Genomic DNA, 8,638 nt, shown 5'->3' with positions numbered 1-8,638 from the left:
GCCAGCCTGGACACAAAAGACCATGAGATTCTTATCTCTAATTAACAGCACCAGAAGTGGCTCAATATGGTAGAGCACTTGCCTTTAGCTGAAGAGCTCAGGGATAGTGCCCAGGCTCAGGTCCAGAGTTCATTTCCTACGACTGTCCCCTCCCTCCCCCCCCCCCCCGGCCTCACCAAAAATACATCTACCTCCAAACCAGTATTTGAATTTAGCAGACTGGATTTTTCCTGAATTACAGGGTCCTGAGAATGATAGTTTGTCAGAGATTCAAAAGCAAACCAGGTGGGGACCTCTCCATTCTGCCACAACTTACATTTCTCATGTAGGAGAAGTATGAAAACCAGATGCAGCAGTGTCAGAGGGTGAAGTAGTGATGAAAAATAGTCCAGATAAACTTGTAACTGCTGCTGCTACCAATGCCCTTTCATGTGCAGGAGAGTTATCTTGGACACCAATGGGTTACATTGTTCGGCAGACAGTATCTTCAGAACCATCATCAGCTCCTAAAAAATGATACTTCAATGATGAACCTAAAGACAGCTGCTTCATCGACAGATCCTAAAAATGTTAGTATGACATCTGAAGTTTTATCTTCAGATCCTTCTTACAACAAAGAGCAACATGGTCATCCTCTTAAAAAGTCTAAAGCATCATAGGGTAATGACCTTGAAAAGAACAAAGCCTCCAGAAAGAATAAGAGAAAGAAAGAAAAGTCTAAATCAAACTATGAAGTCTTAACAGTTGAAGAGCCACCAAGGATTGAAGATGCGGCGAAATTTCCCTCCCTGGCAGTTGCATCTGAAAGAAGAGACAAAGTAGAAGCATTGAAATTTCAGTCTAAACAGCAGCCACAGAATAATTTTAAAAATAGTGGGAAGAAGAGCCAGATTCCAGTGCAGTTGGATTTAGGGGGCATGCTGGCAGCACTAGAAAAGAAGCAGCATGCCCAGAATGCCAAGCAGTCCTCCAGACCAGTTGTGTCCTCAGTTGGAGCTGTGCCAGTCCTTTCCAAAGGAGCTACCTCTGGTGAAAGAAACCACCGCTTCAATCAGGTGAAGACCCCGCACAACCCTCTAGACTCTAGTACCCCCTTGATGAAGAAAGGGAAACAAAGGGAGGTCCCCAAGGCCAAGAAGCCCACCTCCTGAAGAAGATTATTTTGAAAGAACGGCAGAAGTGAAAACAGCGGTGACTCCAAGAAAATGCTGGGAGCCCAGCTATGTCCACTGATGATGCCCAAGATGCAGAGAATGTTGCAGAAGACCAGGCTCCTGACCTGGCAGAACAGGCAGGTCTTGGGGTGACAGAAGAATCTCTTGCTCCTGTAGCTGAGGGCAAATCAGAAGAGCCATCTGACGCTGAGCTCCAGAGGGACACAGAGGCCTGCCACTCCACCTCTGACCCCAGTACCCTTCCCAACATCCACAGCCAGAGATTCTGGGATTACTGCAGCCAGATGCTTAGTAAAGAAGTAGATGCTTGTGTCATAGCCCTATTCAAGGAACTTGTGCATTTCTAAGATCGTATGTACCAGAAGGATCCAGTCAAGGCCAAGACCTAACGCCAACTTGCACTGGGATTGAGGGAAGTTCCTAAACACCTAAAACTCAGGAGATACAGTCAAAAGGCAGGCTGGATGACACCCTACACACCATTCTTGATTATGCCTGTGAGCAGAACAACCCTTTTGTCTTCGCTCTCGACCACAAGGCTCTGGGGCCGAGTCTGAACAAAGCAGTTCCTGTCAGTGTCGTAGGGATCTTCAGCCTCGATGGAGCCCAAGACCAGTTTCACAAGATGGTTGAGCTGACAATGGCAGCCTGGCAGGCATACAAGACGATGCTGGAGAACACACAGCAGGAGCTGGCGGGACAGCCTGAGCCTCGGCCTGCAACTGTCTTGCCCACAGAGGGTCCTGGTTGTGCTGCTGTGAATAGTCACCTGGACAGCAGCCACACTACCTTGAAATCTGGAGGAAACATCTGGAAGCATACCATCAGTGTGCCCTGGAGCTAGAAGAATCGCTGGAGACTTCAACCTCCCCCATGATGAACTTGAATTGGTAAGAGGAGAGTTCTTTCCTGTGTGTGTATGTGTATGTTGTGTATACTTCGGGCAAAAGTGGGTGGAGACCTGAAAAAGACTTCCACCTTTACCTTCTCATGTCTTCACTGGCCTAATGTATGAGGAGCAGCTGTTGAGTTGCGAGCTACCTGGCCTGAGAGTTACCTGGACACTTAGGTACAGTGGCAGAAGACTTTCCCAGAGTGATCATTTCTTCTTGGGCCTTTGAGCATACTGTGGATCAGGAAAATATAGTCCTAGGTACTCAGGCTACCAAGGAAACCTCTTCGATTGCAGCGAAGCTGAGCCAAGCAAGGGAGTGTGCAGAAAGCAGGAGTTGTATACCTGTCTGTAAGGGACAATGGGGAGGGGCCCTCTTGGCCCTTGTCCTCCTCCTGGAGACACTGGTGTCCAAGCAGAAGGGCGGCAGGGAAAAGGGCTCTTTCTTCAGAGCTCTGCCACTTAATCATATGCAGGGTTGGCTGCAATGAGCCTCAGAAGGAAAACAGGTTTGTAACCTGCGACACTGATGTGAATTATTTCTTTCAGTCTTTATTTTCCAAAAAGTTGACGTGTATTGAGGTTTCTCTATTTCAGTTTGATAATTCACAAGTGTTTTTTAAATGAACATGTACTAAATGTGGTTTCTGTCTGAGAGGCCAAGAGGACAGAGCATTCCTAATTTTTTTCCTGCCAGTAAGAGGACTTATCTATTGTGAATAAAGAGTGATTATTTGTTTTCTTTAAAAAAAAAAAAACAACAGTTGGCCAAGTTGACTAAGACTTGAAGCACTACAGAGGGAACAATGAAGGACATCATAAAAGGCCCAAATGTTATTGTCTAAAAAACTGACATTGCTATGATGTCTTCATTCTCCTCCTACTTGTACAGCACCAAGAAGAAGAAGGAAAAAAAAAACGTTTTTGTGTTCAATATAAAAATAAACTAATTGAAAGGCTATGAATAATTTTCATCATCTTTAAAAAAAATTTTTAGTGTCATAAATAAAATCAGCTTCTCTGACTAATCCTCCTAAGCACCAAGAACTGGGACAAAGAAAGGGTAGGAGTGGGCAGGAGATGGAAAGACTCCATTTATATTAATCTTTAGATTCACAATGATTTCTTGATGTTTAAACCTTTAGGGTAACCTAAGTATCTTTGAGAAAATATTGGATCATTCAGATACTTTTCTCCACCAAGGTGGCATCTGGCTAGAGAGAGAAGTTCATAGGTCTTCATGGTGATGGGAAAAGATTCGCCAGTTGGGTTTCTGGGTCACTGCCATTTGCTAGATCTGTATTCTCACACCTGTCTGTAGCTATAGTCCCTGGCCATTAGAAGGCATATTCACTGCTGACTCGACCTGCTGGTCATCTCTCTGGAGTGTGGTTGCTCTATTGCGAAACTGTGCACTGGACTGTTTCCTGGTACTAGAGAGTCAGGGTTTAGGACATAGCCATTTTAGTGGGTTTTCTTATTCTCCATGGGGTCTTCATACTTGAAGCTGGTAAATCTGGTGGTTCCACAAGACTGAATTCCCACATGTTGACCTAATTTTTGAAGCAAATCTATACAACCAACCCAAAGCCTTATGTTACCATTTTGCCTTTCTGAATCTACCACAGATGACTTATTTATTTCTTGTTTGTTAATTTATTTATTACCAGTACCAGAGCTTGTACTCAGGGTCTTGAACTTTCAGATTTTTTGGCTTAACACTGGTGCTATACCCTTTGAACCACATCTCCACTTCTAGCTTTTTTGCTGGTTCATTGGAAATAAGACTCTCTTAGATTTGTCTACCTGGGCTGACTTTGACCTTGATCACAGCCTTCTATGTAGATAGCATGATAGGCATGAACCATGCTTGGTGAGATGTCGTATTTAATTCTAGAATTCTTTAGAAAAGGAAATCTTTCTGTCCTAGATGTATTCAAAGTTATCTTCATTGTTAGGACTCTTTCTGGGGCTTCACTTCTCCTTCCTGTCTTCACAATAGCCTTTTCCTTGCTGGGGCAGCTCCCACTCTCTTATTCCCTGGGATTATATTGGTGTCAAGAAAACAAAACAAAATGAAATGAAATGAAAGAAAAATCCCACAATGGTAAGTATTTTTAAATTATCATCCTCTTTACATATAATTCAACTGATTTCATCTTTGCACCTTTGTGCAAATGAGGAAACTCAAGATAACTTCTTTTTGTGATTGAACCTGGATCCTCACCAAATTCTGTACTTCTTCACCACACCAAACCACTAATTAAGACCTGGGGGTGGAGGCAAGGGCTCTGTGGAACTATTTTTCACTGGCTAGCAGTCAATCTTCTGCCTAAGACTCTAGCATTTCACTCTGATTTGTCTTTTACAATTATACCCCACCCTCCAAATGCAGTGCAGGAGAAGAGAGCCAAACAGCCCTTTAAGATGCATAGTCAAAAAAAAGTTGCTTAATAGAGAATTAGCACATCGTCACCGTAACCAAAACAAATTATATGCTGCTTCCTTCCTCCAAGCAAGTGAGAGACGAGGGTGAAGTGGCAAGCCTATGATAAACAGAAGGTACAGCTCTCTAAAACAAGCCCACACATTTGGCTGGAGCCCAGAAGGCATTATTTTTTGTCCATTAGGATTCACTCCTACACCATTTTCCAGAGGAAGATGAAATTCCTTGGGTCATGTTAGAATCATTCATCATCTAAATCACACCCTAATAGAAAGAACAGAAGACGAAGCATGTGCTGTAAGTCATTTGCCTGCTCAATGTACTCTGCACGCAGTACAGGGGGCAGGCCCTGGGTCAAAGACCAAGTGTACAAGTGTAAGGAGCCAGGAGGGAAAGGACAGAGTCCACTGGCCGGCCTGGGCAGAGGGTGGGTGTCTCTGGGGAGTCTCCGAAAGGACTTACTGAGGAGATGCTGGGGCAGCAGAGATTCCGAGGCTTTGCAGCTGGACCAGGAGAGAGATAGGAATACGTGTGTGGGTGTGGGGCAGCGCTTGGTGGGGAGGAGAGGTGAGCAATTTCTTGGCTAGTCCAGAAAACTGATGTATCCTAGATGTAGAGGCCTCCAGTCTCCTCTGGGTTCACAAAATACTCCTTCCTACTATCTTTCTCTCTTACTTTGAACCCAAAAAGCAAACAAGTTTGTCCCCTGCTATCAAAGCATGCAGCACAAGTAAGTCTTTTCTGCCCCCATTCTCTTATCACCCTTTTCCTGTGCAGCCAAATAAATCTTTCAGCTTTTCTATTCGAATCAATCAGCCAGGCAATATACACATTCATTCAGTACTAAGTTTGCATTTTCCAGTATTCATGGCAGAAATCAACCCTAGAATTCCCTTTCTGAATAACTGATAAGCAGTCATTTGTCTCACCTTTGTTACCCCCACATCATTCTTTCCCCAAGTTCATGACCTCCCTTACCCACGCTGTTCAACTCAAGTTTGATAATCCAGTGGTGAGCAGCCTTCATCAAGCGCTGGCCAAGGATTCTGAAGGCCTATCTTCAAATATTGGTTCTGCTTCTAATTAGCTAAATGGCCGAGAGCAATTATAATAATCACGAGGTTATCTACCATCTGTTGAGCATTCATTCACTCACCCTCACTAGGCATTTAAGAATTATCCCAGGGAAATGATTGCTATCATTTTTAAGTCTTGTACTAACTGAAATCATTGGTGCCTCATTGTCTTACTTTCCTCATGGTTATTAAATTTGAAACCAAAATAATAATGGCCACAAGTCCCATAAAACTGAAAGGATATTCCCAATGTTCAGTAGAGAAGAGGAAAAAAAGTAAGGGTGTGTGTGTGTGTGTGTGTGTGTGTGTGTGTGTGTGAAAGAGAGGGGGGGATGGTGTTGGAAGTAGGAAAAGGATAGGACAGGTGGGAAAATTTCAGTTCATAGTGTCCATTCATATAGACATGGTTAAGAAGCCAGAGGTCATTGCTTAAGTCTAGGTAGCAGTGGAAAGATCTGTTTCCTTGAAGAGCTCTGGAATCTGTTCTGGGACATTGGCAAAGGCCAGTTACCAACTTCAGAGGATACAATTGTAGTATAGCCTCCTTCTTTCTGATACATTAACTCAGTGTAACCTTTGGCCAATCCTTGAACATCTTTTAAGCTCATTTCTTCATGTAAAATGAAAATAATGAACTTGGCACTGGTAGCTGGGGTCTGTAATTCTAGTTGGAGATCGGTAAGATAGAGGTTTGAAACTATCCTGGGAAGAACAGTCCTTGAAGTTCTATCTGAAATTTACCAACAAGCTAGGCTAGAGATCAAGTAAGCAAACCAAGCAAATGTAAGCTTCTGAGTTCAAATCCCAGAACCAGAAAGAAAAAAGAATAAATAAAAGTAATACTTATGCCTTCTTCCTTTACCCCACAAAGCATTGTGGGTATTAGGGTGATAATGCAAGGGCCAAACTTTGTAAACTTGTAGACATATTTTGAAGGAGAAAATTGATAAGTGATCTAGACAAGACACCTGAGATCTTACCTTGAGGTACTATAAACTTATTTAGAGGAGAAAGCCAAGGGAAGCCTCCAGCATCTCTGATAATCCACAGGCCTGGTCCTTACTTCCTGCAGCTGTAAATGACTCCTCCAGGTCATTCACTCAATACTCATCACTATCTTATCTCTCTGCTGTTTGAGGCCTTCCAGAGAATACATGATTTCACTTTCAATCTAACAGTCATTTTCTTCTTCATTCCTGACCAAGGTCATGTCCAGGGAAATGAATTCTTTAGTAAAAGATTGCCTGATGTCTAAGAGAATTGTTAGTACTTAAGCTGGGTGAATCCAGACCTCTAGCACTTTCTCTCACAGGGTTTTTTGTGAGTTAAACCCAGGCATTAACTATGACCATTATTTATGAATCAGTCCAGGTGCCCTTTGTTCATTTGCTGATCTCACTTTGGCCTTTTTCTTATGAAGTGTGGAGAATGGTGGTAAGTTTTGTCTTCAGTCATTGATTTAAATTAATCAGAACTCATCCTGTCCAAACACTGGATTGTGTACACAGGTGGACAGGCTATTCATCGTTAGGCATTTAAGTCCTGACTGCTTTTGAATATACAGTCAGTATAGACCAACAATCAAGCTGCAAAAATATAAGGATCAGCTCCCAAGGAACCTCCTCATACAACTTCTCAAAGGTTATCAAAATAGAGAAGAACCATTCCATTTTGGACTCTATCGTCGGATTTGTTTTAAGGGGCTAATGGTGGGAAAATGAATTCTGTCTTGGAAGTAACCAAAGTTATTGACATTTTTGGAAAACCCCAAGTCCACTACTTATTACCAGGGTTGTCTTGGATGAATCATTTCAGCTCTCTGAACCTCCGTTGAGCTTCCTCATGCAATGCTATATGTACGGTATAAAGCCATACTGTGGTGAAAGGGTATCAATGTATGTGAATTAATGCACCTTCTATCTGGCAAATATCATGTAACCCTTTTATTAATTACAATAAAAAATTTAAAAAAGCCATACTGTGTTGTCTTTTAATACCTAGGAACTGAAGGCGAGGAATACTTATTTCACAGTATCATTAACATAGAAATTGTTTAAAATTCCCTTGTTAAATAGACAGTGGTGGTAATTCAGGACAGTTCCTCACCAGGCTGATTTCTGAATGACAGCCCTATAAACACCTATAGTTACAAGGAAGGAACGGGAGGAGAGGAGGTCTCATTCCACAGGGCTAAGCAGGCAAGTTCACAGTACACGCACTGTACAGGACCTTACTAGGGGTGGCTTGAGACCAGAACCCTGAAGGTTTAATTCAGTTTCCTCTTTGTCATACACTACAGCCCCTCATATTTAGTTGGCAATTATGTAAGGGGAAAGAAGTAATTGATGCAAAAAATATAGTTATGTTATATTAACTACATTTTGAACGATCAAGAATCCTAAATCAATGTAACCTCAATTGTTTTTGAAATTTCTGAAATTTGAAAGAAATTTGGTGTCATCAAGACATATGACTACAGGAATACTAAGGATAGAGAGTGATGGAGAGTGAATAGCATCTTATTAGGGCAGTCTGAGAAAAGTCTTGAGTAAGGAAAACTCAGAAGAGGAGAGAGGAGAGAGTTGGCTGGGTGAGTGTCTCAGGAAGAACAGTCAAGCAGAAATGGGAGTTCATCCGGGCCACCGGAATTACAGAAAGTGAAAGAAGAAAAAAAGGGGACCAAGACATGTGAAAGGGTATCAATATATGTGAATTAATGCACCTTCTATCTGGCAAATATCATGTAACCCTTTTATTAATTACAATAAAAAATATAAAAAAGCAGAAAAGAATTCAGAGATATAATCCCCTCTTGCTTAGCATGACATGCAGAACCTTCCTAAAAACTTAATGTTTTGACAAAATGAGATGAAAGTCATGGAGGGTAAAGAACAAGAAGAACTGATTTGTCTTCTGCTTTAGAAGGATGGTTACTACGGTGAATCAGCTTTAGGGGAGCAAGCATGCAAGGCAAGAGCACGAAGACCAGACAAGGACAATTATGAATGGGTTAGTAGTACCAGAAGTGGTAAGAATAAATTAGATTTAA

The 8,638-nt window shown here is 42.1% G+C and overlaps 1 pseudogene; it reads left to right on the top strand.

Annotated features, from left to right (window-relative positions):
• The first annotated feature begins 404 nt into the window (after positions 1 to 404).
• Positions 405 to 2,069, top strand: LOC150060864 (selenocysteine insertion sequence-binding protein 2 pseudogene; annotated as a pseudogene).
• Positions 2,070 to 8,638: the final 6,569 nt, after the last annotated feature.

The sequence above is a fragment of the Megascapheus bottae genome, chromosome 7, assembly GCF_031878675.1.
Source record: "Megascapheus bottae isolate mThoBot1 chromosome 7, mThoBot2.hap1, whole genome shotgun sequence".
Lineage (NCBI taxonomy): Eukaryota > Metazoa > Chordata > Mammalia > Rodentia > Geomyidae > Megascapheus > Megascapheus bottae.
The sequence above is the reverse complement of the archived record's forward strand: the minus strand, read 5'-3'. Positions and strand labels throughout refer to the sequence as shown.